Raw genomic sequence first — 12,773 nt, forward strand, 5'->3', positions numbered from 1 at the left:
AAGGGGGGCTGATAAGATTCCAGAGCGCCCCAGATCTCTGGACAAAGCCGTGTCAGGGAACTTTGTCCCCAACTCGACAAGTTCATGCGTTGAGTTAGAAACACCAGTATGTGTATGATACATACACCGATATGTATGTATGCAAGTATGGGAACTATGTAATATGTGTACGATTAGATAGTGCACCCTGGTGTGTGATGTATGACCTAATACACATGATTTTTGTATAACATGTATCATAAAGATAAGCTCACCTGTGATTTGTAATAGTCCTTCTGAAGTGAATCCCTGTCTCTAAGGCGGCCCCTGGAGCTGTCTGCTTTCCTTCGGGTTCACCCTGCTAGCTGAGGGCAGAGGGTGCGAAGGAGGAACGTGTTACAGGCTGGGTTTTGGTTTTTTTGCCTGAGGAAGCTCAGCATGCATGTGTATCAAGGTGAGCTGGACATCGAGGTTAAGGACAGGAGGACCACATCTGCCTCCGGGATGAGGAGGCCTGGCCACACAGACAGAGGGCGTGTGACCTCAGGAGTGGTGGCCACGGGTTCTGCTTTCGTCTTTTCTCATTCGGTGAATGTTTCTGACACACCTGTGTCTGATGTCGGAGGTGCAGGAAGGAGGTGTGCTCCCTGCCCCTGGGGAGCTCCTCAGCCTGGTCCAGGTGGATAAGGAAACGATGCTGAGAGCTGTGTCCCTCGTGAGGCTGTGCGGCCCAGGCTGGCTGTGGTGGGCAGCCACACTTAGGGCCAGCAGTCGCAGCCTGGGCACTCTCAGATGGGTGCAGCCTGGGGGTCACACTGGGGTGCAGAGGGCAGTGGCCAGCCCCCAGGAAGGGCACAGGTGCTCTTGAGCTTGAGCTGCATCCCAGCTGCAGGGTCTGTGGAAGAAGCCAGGCTGAGCAGCCCTGGGTGGGATTGGAAATGGATTTTAATTCCTGACCACAATTCACAGTAAGAACAGGATGTTGCATGGTGACCGGGTGCACGTGTGCTGGTACATGTATGTCAGTCCCTGTGCAGAGGTCTCTGGAGGCTCACTTTGTATATTTCACAACCCTGAAACGGGTTACCAGCCCAAGTTTGAGAATGCTTGTCCTCTAAACAACCAAAAACCAAGTAACCCCATCAATAAATGGGCAAAGGAACTGAAAACCCTTGTCCTGTGGGATCTCATGGTCCCGAGTATGAGAGATGTGGCTTGTGATCTCTACTCACGTGTTGGGTGGCCACAGAGGGGAGGTGGCCATGGATACACGTTGGGGCTGTTAAACTTGGTCCCCAACAAGCCTCGTGTGATTAGTGGTTTAGAGCTGGTGCGCGCTTTGCCTGTTAGAGTCGACTCATGTTCTCTGATCCTGTGCGACTCTGCTCTGTGCACATCGGCCTCCCCTTACTTGGAGGTTCCTGCCACCCCTGTGAGGCAGGTTTTATTATCACAGCTTCAGAAGTGCATTAGACTCTGCTCTTTCCACTTCCTGCTCTGCCAGGGGGCCACGGGCACCACGGGTAGCGGGCCCTTTTCTGAAATCGGGCCTTTCCTGCTGTCTTCCCAGACGGGAAGTGGTACCTTCCATCTCTACCTTTCTACTTACGGGGAATAGTGCATTGCGGTGGATGATACCTGAAGAGCATTTCCTATTTCCAACTTCTATAATCCTGTTCAAATATGAAAAATGAGTTTGTTCACAGTGTAGTCCAGTACACTCTCTTCTGAATCGTTGAATTCAGTACCTATCACCATGTGGATTTGCTGGGACCACTATCCAGTAGGGTCAGTCTCTTTCTTCTCCATAGTCTCATTGAGATAGACATAAAAGCTGGTGTTTTTCTTTTTCTTTCTTTTTTTTTTTTTCCTGTATTTTTACCTACTTTTTAGGAAGAAGGGTGACTGGGTGGTCAGAGAACCTTTGATATCTTTGTCTTAGTGCTGAATACTAAGCTAAATTCTAAAGGGAACTGCAAATAAAGTCTTTCCCTTGGAACTATTAGAATGAAGTGAAGGAGACAAGATGTATGTAAAAAGAACGGAGAACCCAGATGGCGTGTCAGGAACGACGATTGTGTGTTAATTTGTTGCAGCTGAGCAGAGCTGGTATGAGGGCGTTGGGAAATTCTTGAGCCTTTGGGGTGTTCGGAGTCCAGGGGTTTCTCAAGGGTGACCAAAAAACAGAATGAGACTGACTTTGAAGAGAGTTTTTTTTTCCCTTTTCCCTGAAGCCATGGAATAGGAGTTAAGACATTTTCCCCAAATAAGGAAAGTCTGGTATATGCTGGTCTAGTGGCTGGCAGATTATGGCTTGTGGCCCAGATGCTGGCTAGTGCTTGTTTGTATCAATAAAGTTTTATTGAAACATGGCTGCTTAAGTGCTGTGTGTCGGGGCTGCTTTTGTGCTGTCCTGGCAGGTTAAGGAGCAGGGACAGAGACTGCGTGACCTTGTACAAAGCTATTCGACAGCCCGCCCTGTAGGTCGCCTGTTGACTCTGCTGCGGTGGCTCCTGGCGTTAACACAAAGGAAACACATGCGCACAATAGACAACCACAGCGAATTTTCTGCCCACACCTTTCAGACTTTTGGATTGTGGTGGTCTGGGTGGAAGCATGCCTCTGCATTTGTTCCCAATCATCTCTACCAGTTTCGATGGAGCCAGTCACTCTCACCCTCCTTTGGCATCATCTGCCACAGCCGCTTACTGTGGCTGTGTGTGTGTGCACACGTGCACATGCGCACACATCCTTCCAGCCAGTGCAAAGCTCCCTCGTTTGATTTTGTCTCTCGTCGCGGGAGTTGCAGCCCTCTGGCTGGTGTGCTTTGGGAACCTCAAAATAACAGAATCACAAATTAACTCGTATTTTTAAGAAAGTTGGTGCATGACATTATCCACACGTGTATAAATATCTGCCTGTCTATTTTTGCTTCCGTGGAAGACAGTGTGAGACCTGACTGTATGTCCAACCTTTTCTTTAGCTGCCGGCAGTTCCAGGGCTGTGCAGAAGCGCTTAGCTATCTCAGCTGCTGGTGTGCTGACTAATCAAATAATTGATTTTTCTCTCTCTACATTTTTAGAATCAGATTTTTTTTTTCAAGAAAGCTTGTAATATGGTTTAGTGATTTATACTTGAAATCTTTGTTCTTATTTTAATTTTCAAAGATTAATATGCCTTTTGAATGAGGTACAAAATGTATTTAATGAGACAAACTGGAGATTTGCAAAAAATTTGCAAAATCTATATAAGCAAAATGGAGAGTTCTTAAAAGAGCAAATCAGTAACTTGCTTTTGAATAATACGCTAGCATTTAACGTGGTTCAAAATCATTTTATGGTTAGGTATGCAAGTAAACATTACCTTTGTATTACCCTGCATATGTTTAATGAAAACATGGAAATTACATTGATTTTGTACAATTTTTTTTTTAGAATTTTAGAATTTTCTTTTAGGGATTTTAAGTCTATCTGAATGATTTTCTTTAGTCATAAATTCCAGAGATTCCCCCACAGTTTCTCTATTTTCTTTTAAAATCACATGTGGACAGTTGCATTCTTCTCTGTCCATATTTGTGAACGTTTTCTCCATGTTTCCGCATGCCCCACCGCTAGTTTGATGTGTTTACCTTTCTTAGAGAGATCGGATTTGGAGGAGGCAGCCACATTTACCTGATGATTACACATGGTTTTGAACGTTGTTACCTTTTGGTCCTCATGGATACTCCTGAAGGCGGGGACACACGTAGCAGGAGGGTTGTATGAAGCATGACGTGAATTCCCTTGCGTCAGTCTTCTTCAGAGTCTGTTGTGGGTAGTGGACTAGCAGTTGAAGTAGGAATTAGCTGCTACAGCAGAAACGACTGTGGTTTCCATCTTTGGTTTCTGAAAAAAGTGCAAGAGTCAAACCATTGGACTCTAGAATCTTGCTGCTCTGATGTGGTCCATGGACCAGCAGAATCAGCATCCCTGGGTGCTGGTTAGAAATGCAGAACCTGCTCCAGACCTCCTGGACCCCAACCTGCACTTCACCAAGGTCCCCACAGAATTTTGCATGGATGCTGAACCTCGAGAAGCTCCAGTCTAGACCATAAGGTTCCCAAAATGGTCCTGCATGGTAATCACCTCTGGAGCTCATGAAGCACTAGAGTCCTGGTCCCAACCCCTAGAGGCATTGATTCAGAAGGTCTGGGGTGATTCTGCCCCCCAGCCAGGTGTGGGATCTGTTGGCTGAAGGTGACTCGCCTGCTGGATGTGAGGTCCACAGTTGGCTTTGAGCACCTTGTCCAGCCTGCTGTGCGACTGGCTCTCCCTGAGACTCCAACCCCAAGTGGACGTTTCATTCCTGAAGAGCCCTTGCGTGGAGGCCCACGGGCTGCTGGGACCGGTGTGCTGCCTGCGAGTCAGCTGATGAGGACGGAGGTTTTCAGCAGTCTGGCTATCCAGCCTCCCTTCCTTTCTTTTCCAGTTCCCATGGAAACAGATTGTGGGGAAAACTGGGCATGGTGCTATCTTTACCCTGTTTTTGGCTATCGGAGGTCTGTTTCCATGGGAACTGAAAGGGAAAGGGGTGGTAGGGGAGTAGCTAGACTGCTTTTAAATCTCAGTGGCAGCCTCCGTCCTCACTGTAATCCCGCTTCGCCCAAGTTTACCTCTGGGCCAGGGGTCCTTGCAGCTGTGGCTGCAGCTATGACTCATGCATCCCGGGAGGTGGGCGGAGGAGGAGGAGGAAAGAGGGAGCTCGGAGAATATCTTTGAAAATGCCAGTGACTCCCTTTGCCTCCAGGAAGCCATTTTTAGGTGTTGGTATAAGTTATTTAAATGCCATCTTTAGCTATTATTTCTTGTATGGTTTTATTGAACATAATAACATGTTTTCACTCAAAGGAAGTGTGGAGATGAGTCAGTTGACTGGAGTGGGTTCTCTGTGTGGGGAATCCCTGGCGGTGAGTCACTGTGCATTCACAGTGCTTGGCTGTGTGGCGGGTGGAAGGAGGCTTCCTGGGGGACGTGGGAGGCAGGGTCGGCAGGAGCAGTGGGAGGCTCGAGGTAGGTGGGAGGCTTTTCAACGGTAAGGGAAAAGCAGAGCCCACCCATGCTGAGCTATGTAAGCGATTATTTGAAGAGGAAAATATTCAGTTTTGCTCTGCACGGGCCCAGGAGTTAACTCACTGGGGGCTTAGCTGTGGAGTGGAGTTCACTGGGGCCGGTCACGAGGTTCTCTTCCCGACTCTCCCTTGACTTGGGCAAAGGACAGACATTTCCTCCTCCTGTCCCTTGAAGCCTGGCTGGCCAGCGGCAACCCCGTGCGCTTCTTCAGGGTTGCATGGCGGCAGGCAGTGGCCCCTGGGCCGTTCCCTACACCCCTTGCTGCCCCAGCCATTTACTCAGGGCCCGGTTAGGTGTTGAGGAGCCACACATGTGGCCACCCAGTTTAGGGAGGACGAGTGTGAGGCTCAGACAGGTGCCGGAATGCACCTGAGTAGGCGCTCGGAGTGGCCATCTGGCCTGCGCTCGCTCACAGCTGTGGGATGGCACCAGTGCTCAGGGAGACCAGTGCCCAGGGGGACAACGCAGCTGCCTGCATCCCTGTCACCATTCCCGCTGCCAGCCCCTTGCTCCTGGACGTGAGTCTTGTGCATTTCAACGTGTTCTATTTCATGTTTTTATGGATGTGTACTTTGTCTTGAAGACCAAGTGGATGCATGGGGGTTTGGGGACTCGGGGGCTGTGTGGGATGTTGGGGACACGGGGAGAGCACTGGTGAAAAGCAGCCACGGCCCGCTTCCCCGCGAGGACCATAGTCAGGTGCTCGTCTGTGTCGCTCCAGGCACTGTGTGTGCTTCGCCAGCCCGTGGGAGGGAGGGCGGTGGAGGAGGCTGTTGCCCGTGGTGATGGAGCCTCCTCCCGCTCTTCCTGTCCTCCCTGCTCCTGCCCTCCATCCTGGCCTCTCAGGACTCCGGAGGCCCTGGCCTCTACCTGAAGGACTTTGCTGAGGTTGGCATTGCGGAGCTGGGATTAGGACAGGTCTGCTCCTATTTGTCGAGACTCCACGGGGAAAGGGAATAACAAGGGCGGGATTTTAAAGGGAAAGCGAAGAGTTAAAGAAGAAATGGTTTAAATGCTGAGGAAGTCGGCTTCAGGTTGCTGAGGTTCCTGGTGCACTTGGATGGTGAGGTCTGACCCTGGTGGTGCCTTGAACAGTGCCTTCAGGGTCAGATCTGGTGGGTCTAGTTTGCTCTTGTTGCTAGGGCCCTGTGGTTTCCTTGGTTGGGGCTCAGGAATCCTTTCACCTGGGTCTAACGATGGATGGAAGAACCAGACCCTCCCTGCGTCTCCAATGTGTGTGGTGATCACTTTTGCTGGGTCGGGTCCCTGGTTCAGAATGGGATGGTGCCTGAAGCCTCTGCAGCTCAGCGACTCAGCAAGTCCCAGCCTGCGCTCCAGTCACCAGGCTCTGCATCCCGGGAGGGCTGTCTCTGCATCACTGCCTGGGCTGCTGCGGGTGCCTGTCTGTGGTGCTTTCCCACAAATAACTCATTTGCTTTTGCTGGGTAAGAGCACATACCTAGGCCTTTGTTACCAAGGCAGTAGAAACCAGTCTAATGAGCTCTTTCTGCTTGGCTGGAGGCCTCCAGAGCACCCGGGGCGGGTGTGTGTTGTCCCCTTAGTTACTGCCAGCAGCCTTCCTTCCCCCCCGGGTTCTCTGCCCTCTCCACGCTGCTCTGCAGGGCAGATGCACTCTCCATGCCCACCCCGTCTGGCCTTCCAGGAAGAGCTAGACGGTCCTCGTTTGCCTCAGTGTGTGGGGGGTCAGGGCTGCTCAGCCAATGGCCCTGTGTGCCCGGGCTACTCCCAAACGCTGCCTTCCTCCTCGAGTGTAGCTACCACCAAGAGCTCGTCTGTCACCCTCTTGGGCCCAGTTGCTGCTGGTGACCTCAGCTGGGGAGCCAACCTCACGCAGAGCCACTTCCTATCATGTCCTTTAGACCCCTGCTGCAATGTTCATCTCTTTAGATTTCTGTGATCGGCTTGAGTTGTTCCTCCAGCTCTGACTGTCTGGACGGAGTGACTTGTTTCCAGGACGTGCTGTGCCTCCGGGGATGCCTTTGCCCATTGAATTCCAAGCTGTTCTTGGAAGCCCGCAGCAGAGATTGTCATTTGGCTCTCAGAATCTACAGCGTCTCCCTGATGGGGGCGGAAGCCATGATCTTCTGAGGATGGTGCATAATTAATCACGTGTCACTTCCGGTCTGCCCAGTGAGAACAGCAGAGAGGTTGAGCAGAGGCATTGGTTCCAAGAGGCCCTGGGCTGGGTCTGCATCTGGGTCTGCTCCTCAGACAGTGGGAAGGTCCTCCTGTCTCCAGAGGTACGCAAGACCTCTCCCCAGTTTTGTCTTAGTGGACATTCAGGCGGCAAGGAGTGTGCCAGAGTGCGCGTTGCTGACCATCTATAGCTGCGTGTAAATGTCGCCAGTGACCTTCAGTGGCACCTGCATCAAACTGAGCATGGCCTCTGTCAGAGCCTTGCAGGCCTGGGTGTCAGGAGGCCTCCCTCAGGGGCTCGCTGCTGCTGTCCCTGTGCTTCTGTCACATCTGTCCCTGCAGCGTGGACGTTTCCTTTGGAAGTATCTAAGATAGACCACCCACCTCGAACCGGATGTTGAGTTGTGAAAAATTATAAAGTGGAAAGTTTTTTTTTTTTTCCCCGAAGGAATATATTTCTCAAAAAATGGATGTGAGCAAACAAGACAGAACTCCTTCCCTAGGGTTCAAGCGTTCCGTGTGTTTGGGTTTACGAGGCAGATGTGGAGTTGGTCTGGAGCTCCGTAAACAAGGAGCCTTTAGGAAACCTTTGCTCATGCCAGCAGCTGAAATCAGGCGGCTCCTCATTTCCGTGGGGAACCTTGGCTGTTTTATTGCTGACCAGTTATTATTAGCTTTTCAAGGGCTGGCTGTTCTGCCCCGGCACCTCTTGGTATGTGGACAAGCACCGCGTTTTCCTGGGCCTGGGGCTGGGCCCAGAGTCATCCCTGGGGAAATGCGTCCAGAGGTCACCTGACGGGTCTGAGCCCATCACAGACACCTGGTGTGGCTGTAGCTTGCACAGAGGTGGCTTCAGGAAGAACAGCTACCACTGTCCTGGTCCATGCATGTCCACTGCCAGTCCAGCGAGAGGGTCCAGGCGTTGAGCTCCCCAAAGCCCTGCGCCCCGGCCACTGGATTGCCACCTTGGAGTCTCCCTCTGGGACCTTGTGACAGCTTGAGGAACACATGTGAAGGACTTTAAAAGCCAGTGCTTCACAGAGGCGACCAACCAAACCGAAGAGGATGGAAGAAAGGCAGACTGGACCTGTGTGCGTGTTTTCCAACGAGGAGATGTAGACGTTGGTTGAGTGTATTCAGTCCTTTCTGTTGCTGCCTTTAAAGTTGGTGTTTCAGTATGAAAACATGAAAAAAATTGAATATCAAGGGATATCAAGAGGCTCTTTTTTCCTTTTAAAGGCAAGTTTCTTTTTTTCATCTCTTCTACCACATTTCATACCAAATACCACCCCACGCATTTCCTCTAATTTTGTATGCTTTACCCTGTTTCTCCCTGTTGTTAATTTTAGCTGACATGGAATGATTTTAAGCTTTGATTTCTATCTATTGAGAACTTTTTTTATTTGTAAAGATCAAGACCAAATCATGAGGGACCATGCTGTGCCCAGTTGGGTGGGTTAAGACCCGGAAGTGGAGGGTCAGGGTGGATTCTCAGAGACAATGCTAGCAGTGCCTGCTGAGGTGGCTTGTCACACCTGCAGTGGCCGGGCTCCCAGACACAGTGTTTCTACGTGTTCACTCCCGTGATCACAAGGACTCTAGGGGCGGTTGTCCTCCTTACTTCTGTTTTACAGCTGAGGAAACCGGGCCTCAGGGGAGCATTAGTAACTGTGGAACTCATGCGCAGCCTGGCTTGGACGTGGGCAGAGGGGGCTGAGCCGGGCCTGGACTTCTGTCGCTGGCCCATTTGTGCGGAAGTGTGCACTGGAGTGTGTCTTGCGTGGTGTAGGGGTGGGCACGGTGCTCCAGACCCCGCCAGGTGGAGCTCCTCTGGAGTTTGAGTGCCCCATGGCCACTGGCCTCCCTGCGTCCAGTGCCCCTGGTACTCTGTGCAGCGGATGCAGGCAGGAGGCAGCAGATTGAGAAGGTGGCCCAGCTGAGGTGCACACAGGATCAATGCAGCACGACCAGTCTTCAGGGGCACCTGTTGTCCTCCAGTCCCACGGTCAGGGCCAAGGAGGCTAGGGAACGGTGGGAAGCTCCTCCAGGGAGAGACCAGACCCAGAAGGTCGGTACCGAGGGCACGGGGAGCTGGGTGTGCTTGCTCACGAATGTCTCTGCAGCACCTAAGATGATGCGTGCCGGCCCACGCCTTCCTGCTGTGCGGAACGAGGAGAGGAAACTGTCGTGGTGTCCTGCAGGCCAGGGGCAGGGTGTGCCGCGGGCAGGCACAGGTGTCCCGAGAGTCTGCTGCATGCTGACAGCAAGGAGTGGCTGGCAGGTGGACGGAACTCGTCCCCTGCGGACAGCTTGGTGGTCTGTGTTCTCTTCCACGCCCTCCGAGGAACGCAGCAGGGTTCCCTGCCCCTCCTGGCTGCACACCGGCAGCCCCCGCGGGACGCCCTTCTTTTCTGTCTCTTGAGCCCATCCAGGCCAGTCTTGTCTGAAGGCAAGTGGGTGGGGGAGCACTGGGTGAGGAGCCCCTCAGAGCCCCATCCCCACCTGGCCAGCCTGTGTCCTCACACCCGGCTGACCTCGGGGTGGAAGTGAGTTGGGGGTGACTGTGTCCCGAGCACCCATCCTTCGCCCAGTTGGTATCCACAACCAGGGTGTCCATGGGGTATGCAGGCCAGGCTGTGAGTGTACCTTCCCCTGGGGGTGACCCGACTGTGGGGTACGCAGGCCAGGCTGTGCGTGCACCTTCCCCTGGGAGTGACCCGACTGTGGGGTACGCAGGCCAGGCTGTGAGTGCACCTTCCCCTGGGGGTGACCCGACTGTGGGGTACGCAGGCCAGGCTGTGAGTGCACCTTCCTCTGGGGGTGACCCGACTGTGGGGTACGCGGGCCAGGCTGTGAGTGCACCTTCCCCTGGGGGTATCCTGACCTTTCTCTCTTGTGTCCATGTGGTGCTGTGGGCATGGCCCCGTTTGGGACTCGGCCAGTGAAAACCATTTTAGTTGTGTTAATCAGCTTTATGTTGCCGTGACCAAAACACCTGGTAAGAACAAGAGGGTGGGAAGTTTATTCTGAGCTGACAGTCAGTTTCAGAGATGTGGTCCATGATCCGCTGATGCCGTTGCTTCGGGCCCAAGGTGAGGCAGAGCGTCATGGCGGGAGGGGGTGGCCAGGGGAAAGCTGCTGGGCTCTCGGCAGCCAGGAAGCAGAGGGGAAGGGGCGCAGAGCATCCACCCAGTGACCCACTCCACCCCACACCCCCACCTACAGTTACCACCCTTAGTCCCTGTGGGCTATGATGGACCAGTTAGGTTACAGGTCTGGGATCTCATTATTTCGCTCCAGTACTAGCGCAGGAGCTTTGGGGGCACACCTCAAATCCAAAGCACAGCACCAGCATCCCTGATTCCCAGTGGATCAGGAGGTGCACTGTGCCCCTCTCCAGTCTGAGTCAGTTTCTCCCTTTGGCTGATTCGGGTCTGGATCCAGATGCCTGGTTCTGGTCCTCCTCTGGCTTCCCATGGAGCACACGCTCTCTTCCCTGGGCCTCGGGAGCCTCCTCCTTTGCGGAGTGAAAGGTTCGGGTGATGAGCCACCGGACATCCTCCTCTCCTGGCTCCTTAGGGATTCCTTGGACAGTGATCCTGTTTATTTGGGGAGAGATTCTTTCCCAGCCTGGTGTGAGCTGAACACCACAGCGTAGGTGCTTCAGACCTTATCGAAGTCATGTTTGCCAAGGTGATGTTCTGATATAATCGCTGTGCTTCCTGTTTGGTCTCTGAACTGCTGACCGAAAGCACCCGCTTCCTTATACTGAAGAGCTAGCCAGAGCCCATTGAGCTACCCGCAGCTGGGATGGCTTTGAGATTGGACCACAAAAGCTTCCTGTTGTTTATGTCCCCAGATCCAAGGAAGGAGAAGTAGCGGGAGGAGCTCCCAACGCCCCAACTCGGCTTTGCGCGGGGCAGGCAGCCTGTTGCTCTGACTGGTTTTGTGTTCAGGCAGATCTGTGCCTGTGCCCCGTGTCCTTCCCATGCACGTCTGCCCTGCCTCCTTTGGCCAGGCACACGGCCATGGGAAATGTGCAGACTGGAAGGACCCTAGAGTTTCACGTCCTCTGCAGATAAGGAAATGGGAGCCAGGGTAGGTCAGCCTGGACAAGTGGCTTGGCCAAGTCCCATAGGTGGGCAGGATTCCTGCACAGGTCTCTGCCCGGCTGCCTTGAGGGCAGGGATCTTGTGGTGGTGGTGGTTTTCCGTTAGAAAATCTTGGGACAGACTGACTCAACTGTCCATCAGGACAGAAGGATGCATTGTGGAGAAGGGCACTGATTGTCCACCAGGGTGTCCCTGATTCCAGCCAGTGGGGTAGGTTCTTGGGCTTCTTTCTCCCATTTTCCTTCCCATCTCACTAAAAAGTCCTTTGCCCCCTTGAACCGCTTTCAGCCAGCAGTGGTTGACACGGTGCGCTGAGCTGGGCAGCACGACTCTCAGATGGACTCGGTTTTAAGTTCTGTGACAGTCCCCAAATCTGGAGCCACCTCCTGGTTTCTTGGTGCTTCTTTCTCCGCGGAACTTTCTTGGTGGGTAGAGGAGAGGAGATCAGCAGAGGCAGGCCGGGGCCTGGGCTCTGAGTCCCTGCGGCCTGAGCTGCGGCTGGCAGTCTGGCCGTCACCTAGGTAACAGACACTCCGCCTGCCAAACAGTCTGTCCGCAGCGAGAGGAAATAGAATACGAAACTGCAGCGTTGATTCTTTATGCACTACAGTGTTTTAAATGTTATGTGATTTTTAAAAAAAAGGTGTTTCCCTTCTCCGCTGGGCTTTGGCCTCTGGGCCCGTGTGCCCCTCCTGGGCCCTGCCTCATATCTGCTGTTTTGACAGCGTGCTTTTGATGAAGCTGTGCTATGAATGCCAGCAGTTTTCATTCCCGAGTGATTCCTAGGAGGACTGCATCTCCTCTAAGTTTTCACGAACAACTAGTAACCCAAACATAGTCTACAACTTATCAGCTTCGGTTCTGCGAGTGTTGGTGTTTTTAGAAATGTCCCTTCCTGTGGGGGCGTTTTTCCGTTTGATGTGCTCTATTTCCTTAGTAACTGTTGCTCTGTTATGGGAGGGACTTAATGACATTTTTTCAAGTGCAATATTGAATTAATTTATTTCCTGGTCGGTCCTGCCCATCTTCCCAGTATAAATGGAACATCTGTGCGTGTGTGTGAGTGTGTGCGTGTGTGAAGAGGACGGAGTGGCAGCAGGGCCGTGCTGTGGAGGGGGGCTCTCGACTCGTGGCTCAGGCTGCCTCCGACTCGGGTGAGTCACCTCCTGCTCCCTTCTCTCTTCTTTCCCTGATTCTAGGGAATGACCTGAGTCTCCCAAGTCTCGGGGACTGTGGTTGGAGGGCCACAGTCCAGCGTGGGTCTCGTCCTTCTGCAGACGAGCTGCTGGGCTCGGCTCTTTAACCCCTGCGGACCGAGCTTGTTCCCTGTTGCTGGAGATTTACTTTCATGGCCTCTAACAGCCTTCCTGGAGCAGACGGGCCTTCAGTGAAGTGTGAGCACATGGGATCGTGGCTT

General features: G+C 52.9%; 1 protein-coding gene across 11 annotated transcripts in view; it reads left to right on the forward strand.

Annotated features, from left to right (window-relative positions):
• The window catches only part of LDLRAD4 (low density lipoprotein receptor class A domain containing 4), a 363,714-nt gene that overhangs the window by 117,458 nt on the left and 233,483 nt on the right, over positions 1 to 12,773 (forward strand). The window contains exon 1 of one of the 11 annotated variants that reach the window (XM_079108909.1): positions 12,283 to 12,510. The exons of the other annotated variants lie outside the window; for them this stretch is intronic. The gene's annotated coding sequence lies outside the window, so the exon portion shown is untranslated. Of the gene's footprint in view, positions 1 to 12,282; positions 12,511 to 12,773 lie in introns of those variants that run through there. 11 annotated transcript variants of the gene reach the window in all.

This window comes from Sciurus vulgaris (genome assembly GCF_902686455.1).
Source record: "Sciurus vulgaris genome assembly, chromosome: 13".
NCBI lineage: Eukaryota > Metazoa > Chordata > Mammalia > Rodentia > Sciuridae > Sciurus > Sciurus vulgaris.